This window comes from Gopherus evgoodei, chromosome 2 (genome assembly GCF_007399415.2).
Source record: "Gopherus evgoodei ecotype Sinaloan lineage chromosome 2, rGopEvg1_v1.p, whole genome shotgun sequence".
NCBI lineage: Eukaryota > Metazoa > Chordata > Testudines > Testudinidae > Gopherus > Gopherus evgoodei.
In genome coordinates, this window is record NC_044323.1 from 186730515 (window position 1) to 186750216 (window position 19702).

At 41.2% G+C, this 19702-nt stretch overlaps 1 long non-coding RNA gene across 4 annotated transcripts in view; it reads left to right on the forward strand.

Annotated features, from left to right (window-relative positions):
* The window catches only part of LOC115646562, a 361228-nt gene that overhangs the window by 187440 nt on the left and 154086 nt on the right, over positions 1–19702 (forward strand). For all 4 annotated transcript variants that reach the window (XR_003999061.1, XR_003999062.1, XR_003999063.1 and 1 more), the window contains one exon: positions 17208–17337. This is a non-coding gene — a long non-coding RNA (uncharacterized LOC115646562). The remainder of the gene's footprint in view (positions 1–17207; positions 17338–19702) is intronic.

The following is a 19702-nucleotide window of genomic DNA, read 5'->3' on the forward strand; positions in this document are numbered from 1 at the left end:
GGACCTGTGGTTTAGCTTCTGCTATTCAACTCTGCTTTATGACATTGATATTTACAGTGTAAATTCTATAACAATTAACATTCTTTCAGACTGAGAATAGCACTAATGGAGAGCCTGTCTGTGATCTCAGAGAACAGGAGCAATGGTGTGGGAATAGGGGTGGGAGGGCTTAACATGGGATTGAACATCTTAAATTAGAAGAAAAAGTGAGTAGAAATAACAGAACAATAAATATAAGCCTTCAGAAGGAATTAGAACATGAATGGTCTATTTTTGCCATCAGATCTGTACTTTAGGTACAAATAAATTCCATCTATTTTAACGTCAGTTTTTGGACATTTGGATTTGTCTCTCAAATCCAAAATTTATATAGATATCTAGTTAGATTACGTGAAACCCTGACTGTTCAAAAGTTTCAGATGTTCCTAGGAAGAGTTGAAGTAATATGGGGTTTAGTTGTACTTTTAGTTTTTGCTGGTTGTTTTTCTGCTTATCTTCTGACTCAGCAAAACTCTGCTTCTCCTACATAGTTACTTCAGGCCTCCAGTCATCGACAAAAAACCCCATCATAGGTGGATCTGCTCCATAGTGGCATCTACAGGCCAAGTGTGGTGCTGTATGCACTCCCTGCCTTTGTCCATTGTTATGGCCACGTAGTAGGAGCAGCACGCTGTGTGCCGTAAACTCTGTTAGTCTAATACTTCTGAGGGCCAAAAAATTAAAGAAGAATGTATTGTGTGTTAAAAATGAAAATAAAGCAAAAATCGGAGCATTTTGGTTAGAATGAAGACAAAGTGTAGTGAGAAAAATATTTACAGCTATTGCTAAGTGGTGTGAGCATGATGGGAGAAGATTAAAAACAAAGAAGAAAAGGTTTTGGTATTTGAAAAATGATCAGTACACCTGTTCTACCTATGGTAACTTTATATTTTTCTTGTGAGAGTGTAAACAAGAAGCTCCTTTTAAAATTTAAGTTGTCATATTTTTGTCTTGTGTGTTCATGTGCAAATATTTTTCCATTTTGCACGGATACATATTTTCTTGTCTTGTTATGTGTAATGATAATGAGAAATGAGAAAACAGCTTCATAGGTGATAAAGGACATTACAAATGTCATGCTGTGAGTTAACTGTAAACTAAATTGTGTTCAAATCATCAGCCTTGGGGACTGTTCTCCTGCTGTTTTATCCTTACTTCTTCCTTTATCTGTTTTCTGATAGGCTTTGCAGTCTAGTCCCTGCCAAGAAAACATACAGCATTGGAAGAAAAACAGGAGTTGATTTATTGTTTATTTAACAAGTTTGAAAAAAAAAAGATGGTTTCAAAGTGGATAGCTGGTGTCATTCTATATACTCTGACTTCTGAGCTCCTTTTTAAAATATTACAAAAAACCTCCTTCATAAATATTAGTATGCTTAGTGAAATACCATAAATTGGTATTGTTGAAATTAATTGATGTGATCTAGTGTGATCTCCTGTATAGCACAGGGCACAGAACTTCCTCAGAATAATTCCTGTTTGAGCTAAGACATACCTCTGAAAAATAAATCCATTCTTGATTTAAAAATTTCCAATGATTAAGGCTACATTTTGGTCATGGGTATTTTTAGTAAAAGTCATGGACAGGTCATGGGCAGTAAACAAAAATTCATGGCCCATGACCTGTCCATAACCTGTACTATATACCCCTAACTAAAATTTGGGCCAGGGGCTGCCGGTAATCTGAGGGGAGGGGTGGTGGGATGGTGGGGTGCCACAGATGCTGGAGGGGGCAGTGGTGGCGTGCGGCCCAGGACCCAGGCTGGGGGGAAGTGAGGGGTGGCGGCACATGGCCTGGGACCCCCGCTGGAGCTGGAGGGGAAGGGTTGGTGGGGCTGGCTGTCTCCCTACCCGGCTCTGTATGTCCCTGCAGCCCCTAGGGAGAGGGAAGGCCAGGGCTCCCCTTGCTGCCCCCACCATGAGCTCCTGCTCCACAGCTCACATTGGCTGGGAACTGCAGACAATGGAAGCTGTAGGGGGTGGTGCCTGCGAGCATGGGCAGTGTGCAAAGACTTTTGGCCCCTAGGAACTGCAGGGACATGTCGGCTGCATCCGGGGAGCCCCCCAAGATATGGGCCACTCCGCACTCCAACCCCCTGCCGCACCTCTGAGCCCCCTCCTGCACTCAAACTGCCTCAGTAGTGGCTGGTGCTGCTGGCCCGGGGACTGCCTGGCAGTCCCTGAACCAGTTGCACCAGCCACTGCAGAAGTCACGGAAGTCACAGAAAGTCATGGAATCCGTGACCTCCATAACAGACACACAGTCTTACCCATGATGGATTCTTATTGATGTTCTCTGTCAAATTGGCTTCAGTGGAACGTTATAGGCAACAATGAATTTGGCCCACTCTTCTCAATCAGACTGTGTCTTCTTAAGATGGAGCTATTTTAATGATTCAAACATAATTACATTTAGAAAAGAGGATATTTGAAAACAGGCCAAAGTGAATAAGTTCACTTTCCCTCCTCTATATGGTCATGTTTAAAATGACCAATTATTTAGCCCAATTCTGAGAAGCTACTGCTGATGGTTGTTTTTTTTTCCTATTCAAGACCATACCTAAAGCCAAGAGAGTTTTGTAAAGAAACATTTCACATTTGAGTGTTGGCACAAAGGTGCCAATGTTTAGATATGTTCCCTATCCCTATCGCCCCACCCCATGGGTCGATTAAGCAAAAAATTGGACTAGGTGGAAGCTATTGCCATTTAGAAAACAATGTGAAGCCTCTACTGGAGTGTGAAAAACTGGTGCCATGGATTTGCCTCATTTTTAAAGTGGTTTCCTTTCTTGGTGCATGTAACCTTACTTGAGGAGAAAAGATGCAGAATATAAATAGAATGGGATTTGTCTTTTCATAATTTATTTAGTCTCCTTTGTGACATTTTGTATTTAAAATGTATTTTAAAAAATAAACATGTAAATTAGAAACAAAGCTGCTCTTTGGCTAGCTTGAAGCAAAATTTTCTCCTGCCTGCCTTAATTACAGAGTCACAGATTAACTAGTACTGTGCTAGATGTAGGCAAAGCCAAAGAAGTAGTAATCTTGAGACAGGTTTTCTAGTTAGATATGCAGTGGGGGATCTCGGAGTGCGGGGACCGCCATGCTTGTTGTAATATTGAATTTCTCTTTTGCTGATAGTGGTTCCTATGTTATTTATCTTCTGCATGGCTGCTGGACACTGAAAATATAAGATGTACCTAAAAAGACTTATGAAGGAAGACCTGCGTAGTTGTTATTCACTGGCAAACGGAGAGAGGGTTGTGTAAACAAAACTGAATGCAGCTTTTAATTTGGGAGGAATAAGTCAATTTCAATTCTAAGACCCCTATTTGAAATATTTTATGCCCTGCAACATATGAACTTGTCACATAAAGAGGTACAAAAAGGGTTTGGTAATGCAAATCTGTTTGGTAAATTAAATGAAATATGTATTCCATGCAAATTTTTTCTCAGTTAATTTTCTGAGAGTCGGGTGTGTTGAGACTGTGGTAAAAGAAACTGAAAGAATTGGTATATATCAAAAAAAGGATGAAGTAAAAAGAAAATAAGTCACTCTTTTTTTTATTTTGAATTAATTCTACTGCAGAACTAATTAATGCAAAGTTTCTGTGTCTTAACGGGTCGGCTGTGTAAATCAGGGCTCCAACCAGCAATTAAGTGGCAGATAACCCAAGATATGCTTTGTGTGTATCAGCATAATAGATCAATTTTAAAATAATGAACTCTTCAGGAATAATTTCTTCAACATATTGAGCACACCACAGAGATTGTTTTTGACATTAAAAAAGACTGAAAATATCTCATGTGGCAGCCAAGGAAAAGCAAAAACTCATCTGGACAAATGGAATTTAATAAATTAGACCTCGAACTAAGATGAGTCCCATGCCTGTGCAAGGGTTCATCTATGTGGAGATTACTATAGGACTGGAGCCTTATTCCTCACATGACTAGTTGCTGAGCTGCAGTTAAAAGCCTTGGATGGATGGACTAACTCGCACATCTGGACTCCTGCCTCTGTTTCCTAAATGCCTGTGATCCACAGAAGAAATGAATGACTTAATTTGTCCGTAGGGCCAGATTAGGCTATAGGCACTACTGGCCCATATTAGAGCCCCAGCTTCTGGAATTGTGATTGCATCCGATTATTGTTCCATTAAAACCCACCCAAAAACCCAAGTGAGTTTGTAGCTCTACAGTTGAGAAGAAAATATTTAAAATGTGACCCAAGCTATGCGTAGCTGGCTCTATGACAGAATCATGGAAATGTAGAGTTGAAGGGGGACCTCAAGAGTTCATCAAGTCCAGCTCCATGTGCTAAGGCAGGGCCAAGTAAACCTAGACCATCCCTGGCAGTTGTTTATCCAACCTGTTCTTAATCTCCATTGATGGGGATCCTGCAATCTCCCTGGAAAGCATATGCCAGAGTTAACTATCCTTATACTTAGAAAGCTTTTCTTGATATCTAACCTAAATCTCCCTTGCAGCTGGCAAGTAAGCCTTTTATTTCTTGTCCTATCTTCAGTGGACAGGGAGAACAATTGATCACAGTCATCTATGTAGTAGCCCTTAACACAAGGGTTGGCAGCCTTTCAGAAGTAGGGTGCCAAGTCTTCATTTATTCACCCTAATTTAAGGTCTCACATGCCAGTAATACATTTTAACATTTTTAGAAGGGCTCTTTCTACAAGTCTCTAAAATATAACTAAACTATTGTTGTATGTAAAGTAAATAAGGTTTTAAAAATGTTTAAGAAGCTTCATTTAAAATTAAATTAAAATGCAGAGCTCCCTGGTCTGGTGGCCAGGACCCAGGCAATGTGAGTGCTGCTGAAAATCAGCTTGCGTGCTGCCTTCGGCACACATGCCGTAGGTTGCCTACCCCTGCTTTAACATATTGGAAGATTGTTATCAGGTCCCCTCTCAGTCTGCTTTTTTCAAGACTATAAATATGCCCATTTTTTTTAACCATTCCAAGTAGATCAAATTTTCTAAACCTTTTATCATTTTTGTTGCTCGCCTCTGGACTGTCTTCAATTTGTCCTCATCTTTCTTAGTGTGAGACTCAGTACTCCAGCTGAGGCCTCACCATTGCTGAGTAGAGTGGAATAATTACCTCACATGTTTCAGATACGTCACTTATCCTTTTTCTTAGTTGCCTCATGTTGTTAGCTCTCATTCAATTCATGATCCTCTGTAACACCCAGATCTTTTTCAGCAGTACTACTGCCTAGCCAATTATTCCCTCTTCTGTATTTGTGCATTTGATATTTCCTTCTTAAGTGAAGTACCATATATACTTGTTCATAAGCCGAATATTTTTGGTAAAAAAAAAAGCTGCCACTTCCCACAGCTCTCATTGGCTGGGAATGGCAAACGGCGGCCACTGGGAGCTGAGGGGCTCCATGCCTGTGAATGCTCCAGGTAAACAAAACGTCCAGGCCCGCTAGAGGCTTACCCTAAGGGGCCAGGAGCCAAAGTTTGCCAATCCCTGAAATATAGGGTCAGCTTATGAAAGGGTCATACAGTTTTTGCTATTTTTACTGGTTTTACCTAACCATCTTGGGGGGGTCAGCTTATAAACGAACGGGCTAATGAATGAGTATATACGGCACTTTGCACTTATTTTTACTGAATATCATCTTGCTTACTTCAGAACAATTCTCCAATTTGTCAAGGTCATTTTCAATTCTAATCCTGTCCTTCAAAGTGCTGGCAACCCCTCCCAGCTTGGTGTCATCTGCAAATTCTATAAGCATACTCTCCTCTCTATTATCTAAGGGTATGTCTACATCTACAATTTCGCAGCGCTGGTTGTTACAGCTGTATTAGTACAGCTGTATAGGGCCAGCGCTGCAGAGTGGCCACACTTACAGCAACCAGCGCTGCAAGTGGTGTTAGATGTGGCCACACTGCAGCGCTGTTGGGCGGCTTCAAGGGGGGTTCGGGGAACGCGAGAGCAAACCGCGGGGAAGCTGGTCTCCTTCCCCGGTTTGCTCTCGCGTTCCCCGAACCCCCGTGCAAGCAGGTCTCCTTCCCCGTGGTTTGCTCTCGCGTTCCCCGAACCCCTGAGCAAGCAGGTCTCCTTCCCCGCGGTTTGCTCTCGCGTTCCCCGAACCCCCCTGCAAACTGCGGGGAAGGAGACCTGCTTGCACGGGGGTTCGGGGAACGCGAGAGCACACCGCGGGGAAGGAGACCTGCTTGCACGGGGGTTCGGGGAACGCGAGAGCACACCGCGGAGAAGGAGACCTGCTTGCACGGGGGTTCAGGGAACGCGAGAGCAAACCGCGGGGAAGGAGACCTGCTTGCTCGGGGGTTCGGAGAATGCGAGAGCACACCGCGGGGAAGGAGACCTGCTTGCACGGGGGTTCGGGGAATACTGGAGCAAACCGGGGAAGGAGATCTGCTTCCCCGCGGTTTGCTCTCGCGTTCCCCGAATCCCCCTGCAAACCGCGGGGAAGGAGACCCGCTTGGGGGGGGGATTCGGAGAACACCGGAGCAAACCGCGGGGAAGGAGACCTGCTTGATTACCAGAGAGGCTTCCTTAGGTATGCTGGGATACCTGCTTATTCCACGGAGGTCAAGAAAAACACTGGTAAGTGTCTACACTTGATTACCAGCGCTGGATCACCAGCGCTGGATCCTCTACACCCGAGACAAAATGGGAGTACGGCCAGTGCTGCAAACAGGGAGTTGCAGCGCTGGTGATGCCCTGCAGATGTGTACACCTCCTAAGTTGCAGCGCTGTAACCCCCTCACGAGCGCTGCAACTTTGTGATGTAGACAAGCCCTAAGTTGGGGTAGGTAGGCAACCTATGGCGCGCGTGCCAAAGGTGACACGCGAGCAGATTTTTCAGTGGCACTCACACTGACCGGGTCCTGGCCACTGGTCTGGGGGGCTCTGCATTTTAATTCAGTTTTAAATGAAGCTTCTTAAACATTTTAAAAACCTTATTTACTGTACAAAGAACAATAGTTTAGTTATATATTATAGACTTATAGAAAGACCTTCTAAAAAGGTTAAAATGTACTACTGGGACGCAAAACCTTAAATTAGAGTGAATAAATGAAGACTAGGCACACCACTTCTGAGAGGTTGCTGACCCCTGATCTAAGTCATTAATGGAAAATATTACATAGTACCAGATCTAGGACAGACCCCTGCAGGACTCCATTAGATAACATCCTCCCAGTTTTGACAGCGAACCATTGATAACTACTCTTTGCCAGGGCTGGTTTTAGGCCAATTCGCCTGATTCCCTGAATTGGGCCCTGCACCTTAGGCGCCTTTTAAATTTTTTTTTTTTTTTTTTTTTTTACTTATCCGGCGGCATTTCGGCAGCAGGGGAGTCCAGTGGTATTTCAGCAGTGGGGGATCCGCTCCGGGGGTCTTTGGTGGCATTCTGGCGGCAGGGGTCCTTCGATGCTGTGGAAGACCTGGAGCGGACTCCCTGCTGCTGAATCCCCGGACTGCTGCCGGGTATTCGAATTGGGCCATGCCCTTCATAAAGCCAGCCCTGCTCTTTGCTTATGGTTTTTCAACAAGTTATGCACCCATTTTAGAATAATTTTATCTAGACCACATTTCCCTAGTTTGTTTATGGGAATGTCATATGTGACTGTGCAAAAAGCTTACTAAAATCAAGAAAAATCACATCAATTGCTTCCCCCATCCACTAAGCCAGTAACTCTGTCAAAACGGGATATTAGATTGGTTTGGCATGATTTGTTTATGACACATTCATGTTGGCTATTCCTTAAAACCCTATTATCCTCTAGATGCTTGCAAACTGATTATTTGATTATTTGTTCCAGTATCTTTCCTGGTTAGGTTGACTGGTCTACAATTCACTGGGTCCTCTTTGTTTTCTTTTTTTTAAAGAGGTACTATGTTTAACCTTCTCAAGTCCTCAGGGACCTCGTGCATCCTCTGAGTTCTCAAAGATAATTGCAGATAGTTCTGAGGTTGCTTCAATTAGTTTCTTATGTAATGTAGGGTGAATTTTGTCAGGCCCTGCTAATTCGAATACATCTAACTTGTCTAAATATCCTTTAACTTGTTCTTTTCCTATTCTGAGTTATATTCCTTCTCCCTTGTTGTTAATATAAATTGTATTAAGCATCTAGTTACAATTAGTTCTGTGATGTCTACCTGAGTCTACAATCAGCCTAAAACAATAGTTGTCTGAGGGTATGTCTACGCTGCAATTAAAAACCTGTGTCTGTTCCATGCCAGCTGACTGGGGCTTGGGCTAAAGGGGTGTTTAATTGTGGTGTAGATATTCAGTTGGGCTGCAGCTCGAGCCTGAACGTCTACACTGTAATTAAACAGCCCCTTAGCCTGAGCCCCGTGATTCTGAGTCAGCTGGCACGGGCCATCTGTGGGTGTCCAATTGCAGTGCTGATGTCCTGAAGGGCATACTGCTCTATTCTGGTAGTGGGATACTAACTCTAAGACCCAATCTCTGGATCGACCTGCCAAACACAACCTAGCAAAAGACTGTTAGTGGCAGGAGGAGAAGGGTTTAGCAGGCCCAGACCACCCACCTGAGCTTATAAGTACTGGAGGACCCCACTGCTGTCATCCTGGCTCTTGGGTTCAGTGGAGGTAATTTCGGTACTGTCCCTGCTACTTCTCCTGGAAGGTAGAAGGGTGTTCATGCTGCTGCCCCAATTTCTCTGGGAAGGAAGGGGGTGCCCACTTTCCACAGCCGTTCCAGGTGGTTTTGGACCTTAGCATAGGAACAGGATTGTGGGGCTGGGGCCATGTCAGGCTGTACTTAGGTCCTAGATTTGCCTTAAATCAGCCATGCATATTTTGCATCCCACTTTGCTAAGTTCCTCCTCTGAGGCCTGGTCTACACTATAGAGTTAGATCGACATTACATTGACGTAGCTATGTCGTTGTACACTCTACAATCTTGTTCCCACTGATGTGTCCCCTACTACACCAACATAATTCCCCCTCTCTGAGAGGCACAAGGCTTATGTAGGTGTAGTTAAGGCAACACGGTGTCCGTGTAGACACTGCAGGTTACTTACATCGGCTGTTGGCTGTCATTCTTGTCAATTTCTGGGGTCAAGACTGAAGCTGTAAAATTGACAAGAAAGTTACTCACAGCTTGGTCTGTTGCTCCTGGCTCCGCACTCCTTGCTGGGAGCACTGCTGCACCAAGGCTTCTTGCTTCCCACCAGGAAGCCAGCTACACTGAGCGTCCCTGCTCTCCTCCGGGAGCCCATCAGTCACCCAGCTCTGGCCGTGAAGCTTCCTGCCAGGAGTGTGAGGGGCAGCCATGCTTGGAGCGGGGAGCTGAGAGCCTGGGGAGCAGTCAGGCTCCTGATGGGTAGCAGAGAGCTGAGGCCCCTTTTGGTTGCCAGGTTCCCAGAGGGGAGCCGAGAGCCTGGGCAACAGCTGGACTCCTGTCAGGGAGCTGTATGTGGAGCTGTCAGCCCTCCACAGTGCCCCTCTTAAGTCTGTGGAAGTGCTTCTGGAGAGGACGCATGCCACCGGCAGAAGGAAGGTATTGTCAACATGCACCGCCTCAGTAATTACTGCAGTGGCTGTAAATCAGCCTGACATAGGTCGAGTTAAGTATGTAATGTAGAGATGCTCCGAGTCCTCTCAATCAGTCCCTGTTCTATCCACATTTTAAGAAGAGTGCACATGACTAACAATACAGTAGTACTGTTATGTTCACGGCATACCAACAGAGAAATTGGATAAAATTGTAATATACTCTTTCTGGAAGGTTACAGTGTAACACTACTTTTTCTTAAAATCCAGAATCTTAATGCATGAGAACCAAAAAGAGAGAGCAGGATGCTTTGTAAGACAGAGATACACAACTCACCCCATCTTGTTCTAAGCTGACTCTTTACAGACTCTCTGCAGGTAAACCAAGATCACATGCTTCCCCACAGAACCCCTTGTCTGCAAGCAGGACCAGGAAAACTCCTGGAATTTAAAATGGTAGCTTCCAATTTTAACACAGTTTTCAACACACCATATCCTTCAAAATACACCAAAGGGTGCAGCTGCTTTTTAATAGTGTTTAAACAGACACAGAGGAAAAAGGTCATTTTTGTTTGAAGATTCTATTTTATTCTGGTTCTTAAATTGCCCTTGTTACCATAATATCTGAGCACCTTTCAGAAGTGAATGGAGTGATGTGACTAGCATTTGTCAGATGTGGTTTGTTTGTTCTTTCTCTCTCTTCCTTGAGGAAATAGTGCCAGTAATGTGGCACATGGTTTCACATTTGTGTATGCCATCCGTCAGTCAGTATAGCTCGGATTTTTAAGTGTAAGTTGGATCAGATAAGCAGCCTGTTCATATCATGTCTTTTTACTTGTGCTACAAAAAAATGACATCCATTTTTTTATTTTTGTTTTTCTTTTGTTAAAGAACAACATTGGTAATCTGTGTTGTCCTTAGAAAATGATCATGGTTTTAAAAATAAATAAAAATAAATAATATTGTGAACAGATCCTTGGCATGTAATTAAAATATTTTTTAAAAAATCATTGTGTTCAATTCTCTGAAACTCGCAATGTCTATTTCATGTTTGGCTTTCTTTGCCATTTTACAGTATCCCATGGTGGTGTTAGAGGACCAGATTGTCGCTCATGTCTTGTCGATTTTGTGGGGTTTCCCTTCAAGACTTCAGTGCTATAGAGCAACTGGCATTTAATGACCTTCTGCATCAGTAGTTCCTTCTTCTGGGCATTAACATTGATTTTATGTGTCTTGGCATGTGAAGCTTTAGAGCATGCCCCCTGACCCACCACCAAAGAGCATATATCGGCTCCAGCTGCCAAGGAGGCGAAGGCAGCAGAATGTCAAGCATTAGAAAATAGCAACCATGGGAGATTCTGTAGGGGCAGCTTGAGTAAGGGTATGAATGGGTTCTCAGTGTGATTTAGGGGGGAAAAAAGGAAAAAGGAGGCATTCCATCTGCTCAGTATATGAAATCTGTGTTCAATTATGTGATCAACCAAACTCAGCCCAGATGCTGGTGTGTACATCTTAAATGCAGTTTTCATTGAACATCTTAAAGCCAACTCACTTCTCTTACTGCAAAAGAGTGCGTGCATGCATGTGCATGTGGAAAGAGACATACACATGTTAATTATTTGGGAATAAAGAGCAATAAGATGAAAAGAGGCTTTGCCGTAGGTTTGAATTGATGGGAATGGCTTTTTATGTGTAAATGAGAATGAAGTTGTTTAAACTGTATCTTGTAATGAATTAGAGAACAAGGTAGGTTTGACTTGCTCTGAAGAAATGCACTGTGTGGTTTTATACAGGCTATCAGATTTGAGAGTTCAGCCCTGAATCTGAGTAGCTCAAGTTAAAATCCAGAAGCACATACTTGAGAAAATTAAAAGTAAACCTGTTATAAGTGCTTTTAAGAAAAACAGTCTGTTTCCCTGAGCTGTTGGTGGATGAAACCATTTCATAACTATATTCACCGACAAATAGTAAATCCACACAAGTGGAGGGAAAAATGGAATTCAAATGATGTCTGCTTCTCTTTTGCCCACCAATCCCTGCCCTCATCTCTCCTGTCAAATAAGTATTCTTATACAAAATAACTTATGTTGCATATTCTAGCTGAGGATTTCCAACAACTTCAAACATATTAATTAATGAGTCTTTATACTCCTGTTGGGTAAATAAACTATTACTCCCAGATTATAGATAGGGAACTAAACGCCAGAGGGATTAATTTTTCACCAATCATAATGATAGTCTATTACAGTTTTGGGAATAGATCCTTATTCTGGGGTTCCCTGTCTTTTGACTTAATCCCAATATAATTATTTTATCTATCTATCTATCTATCTATCTATCTATCTATCTATCTATCTATCTATCTATCTATCTATCTATCTATCTATCTATCTATCTAATAAAGCAAGGCTCACCCTTCTTTAGTTCAGTACCAAGGTTCTCTTTCACTCTTAACCTCCTTTCCAGGCCACTTTCCCTTTTAGTATTGTCCCCCCCCCGGATATGTCTCCTCCCATTATCTATACCTGTTATCTCCTCATCTTCCTCTCTCTTTCCTTTCCTATTTATTCCTCATTCTAGTTTCCATCTTCCTATCTCCAGTCCTGTGTTGCCAGCTTCTTAGTTCTGATTAACTGATCCTGCCGGTAGTTTCCCCATTTCACTCCCTGTTTTTGATCCTCAGATTCCTAACCATTCCTTTTTATCATAGGGTATATCTTCACTGGAGCTGGAGGTGTAACATCCAGCTCAATACCCACACTAGTTCTGATCGAGCTAACAGCTGTGGAACCACAGTAGCACAAGTGAGCCGCCTTGAGTATATACCTCAGGTTTCAGATGGGATCATGTGGGAGAGGCTAGCCTATTCCACCAGTCACACTGCTGTAGCTATATTTCTGTTTTTAGGATACTAGCTTGTCGAGAGTTAGCATGGATGTGTCTACCCAATCTGGAAATTACACCTCCAGTTCCAGTGTAGACATACCCTGAGAGTGAGACACTGTACCTGTCACAATGCCCATGTGATGCTAAACCAGGAAGAGGGGTATGAATTGTGCACCCATCGTGTCAGTATTTGAAGACTGGGCTAGGGGAAACTGACCTATGTTTTTTTTTTTTGTTGTTGTTGGGTTTTTTTTGTTTTTTTTTTTGGTTTTTTTTTAATGGTCCTAAAATTGACAACCAAGCAGCTGATACTTTGTGTATCTCCTTTTGGTATATACTGACGATAAACAAACACATGTAATATAGGTGACTGTATTGAGCGTCTCAAAAGGAGGCTTGGGCCTAGCTGACTTGTTTTCTTGTGATTTTTTTTCTTTCTTCTGTCTGCTTTGTTTTAAATAAAGTATTAAAGGCTGTTAAGTGATTATGGCCTACTAGATGGTAAAGCTTGTGCAGAAAGAAGGAAATTCACCTTCCAAGTCAAGACTATACCTTGATTTTATTATTCCGTTAAATGGATGTTACAAGAAACTTGGGCATGTTGGGTAGGTAAAAGGTTAAGTGAACAGAAGTTTACATCTCTCTCCCCTTTTTACATTGTCACTGACTTGGGTTTTATATAAAGATGTCAGCGCTATGAATACGTTCAACAGAGACTTTATAAATAATGAAATTTACTTTTCTTTTTCTCAGTGATGATCTTAAATCTTAATGCCAGCTAGTCTGCTTTGCCCAAAGGCTAGCTTAAATTAGACTTCCCAAGACCAGGAAAACTTTCAGGGCCAAATTTTCAAATTGTGGCCTCTAATTGTGCAGTATATTTCACTTAAATAGTGAAATTTACCAGCATGAACCCTAACATTTGAGTCCACAAATGAAAGCATGTAAAAAAAAAATTGCATACACAGGTGATTCGCATGTTCAGATTTTCATGCACACTAATGGATGCCTTAGAATATTTATAGACAAATCCTAAAGTCTAAATTTCTGTTGATTTTGGTTGGAGCTGAGCGTGCACAAGGATCTCAGGATTTGGCCCTTAGCCTAGTCACAACTGTGTGGCAGGTGAAGAATATGTCCCAAGTGATTCTTCCAGCACCAGCTGAGAGACTTCTGGCTTATTTTTGTTCACATCAGCCACTAACACATTTTAAGGTGTGCTTCTCTGCATACCGTATTTGAAGAATCTATCTCAGATACAGGTGGCAGCTGGGCTTTGAAATTTTCTTGGCAGTCACCTCAAAGTGTATGGGGAGTGGGCCTTTATGATAATTTTCAGAGTGAACTCTCTTCAAGTGGTAATAGTGATCCCTTCCATCTGAGGCTTACAGAACTACAGAACATGCCCTTGGTCCATAAGCAGAGCACCGATAATTAAATTCAAGGATCCAAGGAATACTTTTATGATTAATAAGATTAATGTTGATTGCGTCTACGTACTAGCTAGCTGCAATCTTTGTTGTGACTGCCAAAAAAGTCCAACCCCTTATGACTGTCTCATAAACTTGTGTGTGGTATTTTTCTTCTTGCAGGTTCAGTTGTTACAAATAGAAATATGTTGTTTTGCATTTGAAGACAGGGCAGTCTGACTGGAACTTTAATGATCTTTTATTTATCCACTGCTGATTTAATGTGCAGTGCATTCCTCAGCAAGATCATTAAACACAGCATTTTATGTTCCGTCACACAAAATCAGATAAGTTTATAGTAGGAGGAAATCTTTATCTGTTAAGTGCTCTAACTGCTTCAGGTGCAAACTGAACTAAAAGAAGTAGGCAACGGCAAAGCATGCAGACTCCTACACAGTTATTGTGACCATGATTTCAGTATATCAGGAGAGCATTACACTATATGCATCATTTATATAAAAACTCATAGCAAGTTACCAAACCACTCTATTTACATAAAACTCAAGCTTCCAGACTGTCATGACAGTGACCTCATATGTAACCCTTACACCACTGTATCTGTGCAGGATGGGATCTTTCTCATATACCACAGTGGTAAAAATGTTGTGGCTACCACTTTTTGCGGGTGTTGCTTAGTTTGTGTAGTCAGACTCACTCTCTATAATTTGGCAACCTTTAGTATCTAGATTGTTTGAGACCCCTTGTATAATACAGTCTATTTTCCTGCAGTCCCTCTTATTTGCTTAGTTCATGTTTTTTTGTTTGTTTGTTTTAGTATGAAAGCTTGTAATTCAGTTTCGTTTCACTCCCAGCCTTTTAATTTTGGGCAGAGCTCATGACAATGCTATACAGGAGGCTAAATAGACCTCTTTGACCTTAACTAATCATGACATTTTAATAATCATATATAAAAATATGTATATTTCTTGTCCTTAGATAGGACTAATGAAAGATTTCTCACAGTAGAAAACATTTTTCCCCTGGCATTTTTGGCATAAGTGTTTTCAGCAAAAGTATCTTCTCTTTGACTTTACTATCATTAAGTGGGACTGGAATGTGATTCAAGGGTATGTTGCTGAGGTGTAATCTTTGGACACTTCATATCTGACAGGCTTTAGCGTCTGCGGTTTAGACTGTATTGTTCAAAGAGCTAAAAGAAATGTGCTCAACGCTCTGGTGATCTCAGAGAAGAATGTTTACTTAAGTTTATTTTCTTACACTTCTTACTGCGTGTGTTCTTTCAGGTGAAAGTGTGTGTGTGCGGGTGCGCGTAAAGAAAAATAGCATCTGTCAATAATATCTGTAACATCAGGTTTTCGTGTACCCCCCCAACTCTCTGCCTGTAACACACAATGATTTAGTCTCCTGTCTAATTTCAGTGGTTGGGTTAGTGCAGGGGTAGGCAACCTATGGCATGTGTGCCGAAGGTGGCATGCAAGCAGATTTTCAGTGGCACTCACAGTGCCCGGGTCTTGGCCTCTGGTCCGGGGGGCTCTGCATTTTAATTCAATTTTAAATGAAGTTTCTTAAATATTTTAAAAACCTTATTTACTTTACATACAACAATAGTTTAGTTATATATTATAGACTTATAAAAGAGACCTTCTAAAAACGTTAAAATGTATGACTGGCACGCAAAACCTTAAATCAGAGTGAATAAATGAAGACTCGACACACCACTGCTGAAAGGCTGCTGACCGCTGGGTTAGTGTGTGAGTAACTGGATGTCGTTGGTGGCTTATGTATACAGGTCAGACTAGATAATCTGGTGGCCCCTTCTGGCCCTAAATTCTTATATTAACATTGATCTTACTTGTATCATATGTACATTAGTGTTGATAAATGTACTATTTTATTTAAATAGTCCGGGCCAAATTCTGTCCTCAAATATATATATTTGCAATTCCCGCTTGCATCCATAAGAGTTGTGTGTGAACGTGCATCTCTAAGCACAATTTGACTTTAAATTAAGAATGAAAAACTTAATGTTTAAAAAAAAATGTAAAAAGGAAACAGCCAGTACAGTTCAGGAAATATGGATACACATTAACACGTAAAAATTCATTCTGCTGGGGAAACATGGCATAGTTTTTGTTCTGTTGTTGATTTGTTACAAAATTTGATTGTTGGCAGGCAGTTGAGATGGTAGTACTTGGTAATGGTGCAAACTCAATAACAATTACAAAAATGTTCAGGAAAGTGCTCTATAAGTAAATAATGTTGGTTTTGCTACCGGTTTTCAAGATAATAGTCACTAAAATATGGTCGGAATTGCAGGTAGGGGAAGTACAATGGTATTCAGAATTACATGAATTTTTTCAGGTAACTGGTTGGGCTGGAAAATACTGTTATACATCATTGGGAAGTTGGAGTTCCCAGATTTCCAACAATGTATATTTAAAAAAAAAAAAAGCCAGAGAACTTAGAACAATCACAGATCTGGTGTCTCAGCTCAGGAAACCATATGTAGGCTACTTACCAGACAGGCCAGGATGCTTTGTGGGTCAGCTCTCTGTTGTGCTAATGCATTCTGTATTTTATTTATTTTATTAGTGTTTACTTTGGTATAAGTCTTGCTGAACACTCCAGACTGTTAATTCTGCTACTGACGACACAATTTGGCTTGCAAGTATTTGTACCCTTCACAAATAGTGAAAGTGTACCTTCTCTTGTGGAAGAAATGCATGGAAATTGGCTAATGTTATGAGACATGTTATTCTATTTGTCTTTCGGCACATCCAAAACGATTAAAGGATGGCCACTTCTGTCTGTCTATAGCACATTGGTCCTGTTTTTATGGAGCTGATGCAGTAAAATAAATAAAAATTATTAAAAGCAAACTACAAAAGAGTGCAGAAACCATGAAAAACACCCATTGTAAGGGTGTATTTGTGTTGCATAGACATATTTTGGCTTCCTTCTGCAGTGTGGAAATAGGACATATATTTTATTTTTAAGGTCCTGTCTTAAGGTCCCTGTTAGGTTTCTGCTCTTGAAAGTTTTTGTAAAAAGGGGATCCTAACAAAGACTTTGCACTAGTTCTATTGAGCAATGTCCAGACTGCAATATGTAACAGGACATTCTATTTTAGCTGAATTTAGCTTTAAATATGTAGATTTTTTTTATAATTGTGTGTTTCTCAAGGGCTGTTGAAACTTAATTACAGCAATGCATTTGACTTCAGTATCTGCTTGAGAAAATAATGGGGACTTGGCTAATTACTTTAAAATTTAATATTTTTAACTTTTCCATTGATATAAGGTTACTAAGAGCTTGTGTCCTGTTCTCTCTTCATTACAGGTATGAGTCATGTCAGTACAGTGAAAGAGGAGGATTTATATTTTTGAAGGGGGATTGTGTATGTGATCAAAGGATTTACATGCAGCTCTCTGTGCTGTAGTTCCTTCCTGCTCCAGGAAGGACACCTGGGGTGAGTAATGGGATAATTTATAATTAACTCAGACCTTTCTTCGGGAGGCCTGTCATCAAAACAGGAAGATATAACTCTCATGGTTTCAAATAGGAATAGAAGAAACTTTAGATATTGCAGAAACACCCTTTAATTATAAGCACCACCCTTCAAAGTTTACTTTTCCTCTTTAGTAACAAGAGAGTTTCTATAAAGAGTGGCATGAGGTTTTGATAAATCTCATGTGTTTGAGCTTTCCAACACCCTTCAATGCAGCACTCTTTGTAATTTGGGTAGCTTTTATTTGCTAAGCAATCAAAGAAGTTGAACTGACCATTAAAATTGTCATAAGAGAAAACTAATTACAGTAGAGCTCAGGGTGAAGCCTAGGAGGTACAGTTCAATCAAACTTTTGCATATGCTTATGAGTGTATCAGAAAGCTTAACATTGTTCAGGGATCTATCTGTATTGCAGCTGAGCTACATGTGTGTGTTTTCAACTAGTTCCTGATGCTGTTTCCAAAAACGATCACCTTAATCTGTTTTGGTCTCTCTTGTTCCGGCCTTCCTCATAGACAAGGTTGTGGGTACTCCTCCAACAACCATATCAGCTGCACTGCTTTAAATTTAACACTGGTTATTCTCACCTCAATCATGCACTTTGGCTAAATATGTCATTAAAAATTAAACTAAACTGTTCAAAGAGGGGTAGATATGGGCTTGTGCTAAAGTTTTGGACTCAAACTTCCCAAATTCAGATATGTTCAGTTTGGCTCATTTTGGTTTGGAGCTACATGCTGAATATTGTGGGGTTATGATTGGTTAGGAAAGGATGGTGTAAGGATAGCTGATAATTATGGACTAGTAAAACTAAGGCCCAGCAACCCGCTGGCAGCATTTGTATATGAACTTAAACGTTTTTAATGCTTATATTTATTTTGTCTTTCCTCGTTCCTCTGAAGTGCTGTTAACCATTCAGGACAGATTTTGTGTTTCTTTATCTCTTTGGACAAGTCTTTCCCATGTACGCATTAGTACAGCCATCACCAGAAAACCTTAGGTTCAGCGAAGGCGTTTTCAACCACTGAGGGGTCAGTTTTACTTCACAGATAGGCAGAGCAAGATGCTGCTGCTTGTGTAGTATTGGCAGAAGGGAAATGACCCATCAAAAAGTATGTAAGAAAGTAAAAGAGGTGGCAGTGGTGGTATAGGTGGGGCAAGAGATGTTTGTGGAGTGATATTGTGGAGGAAGTCTATGAGGAGGTCCCTGGAACCAAGTGGGGGAAGGAAACTGAGTGAGGGAGCAGCCGATGGTGTGTTAGGGAAAATCAGTGGTGGAAGGGAAGCAAGCTCTGAGAAGGAGCAGGTTACAGTGTAGGAAAGGAGTATCTATGGAACTGGGTGAGGGGACAGGACATGGCAACAGAAGGAAATGGGTGGTGATGTTGTGTTTGTGCCTCTGGATTTGAGTGGGTGCAGGAAAGGGGAGTGGGTGGCCAGCATATATAGATTCTCTAGAAACAGGTAAGAGATGGAAGGATGCAATAGTAGAGAATAGAGAGGGTGGGGAAATTTTCTGTTGGACTGTGTTTTGATAATAAGTGACAACCATTTTTGTAAAATATTTTTTCTGATGGCTGTAACTGAGAGTTTCAATGAAGGTGCTTCTAGAGCTGGTGGTGGAGGGAATATAGGAGGTAGAGGAGAAGATCTAGAGATAAATGTTTCTGCACAGGGAGGAGAGAACAGAAGGATAGCAGTACTTAGGATGTAGTGGGAGAGGAGGTTTTGCACTAGGGAAGCCTGTTAGGTAACGGGAAAGCATGGATCTGTACCAAAGGAGGTGTGAAGATGTAGGATTCTGTGTGTCTGATTTCCGCCCACCACTATATTATGAATGGCAGAAACCACTGCACGGTGGAGAATACAATTTGATTAATATAGTTTGTCACGTGTGCATTTAGATACCTTTGCTTCCCAACTAGACAGTGAGAAAATCAAAATATTTTTCTATTGTACCCACAGGTACAAAATATATCTTAATTTAGATGTAGTTAAGGCAATGGGAACTATAGTACTTTCTATATTTTGTGTACGTTTTCAAGAGAGACACCATATAATACCACTCAGGTACCCGATCACGACCTATGAAGCTACATACCCAACTTTGAGTGATCTGAGATATTATTTGAAAATTGAGATTTGTGTGGAGCCTTGTTTGATGTTTTGTACATTTGGTGACTTTCAAAAGACATTACAAGAATACTTAAAATTTTTTTTGGTAACATACAGTAAATTCCTTTACTGTTCTGCTTGTTCGTGGTTTTTTTTTTTTTTTTTTTTTAGGGGAGGGGATAAGATTTAGATGATTTAAACGTGGTTTTAC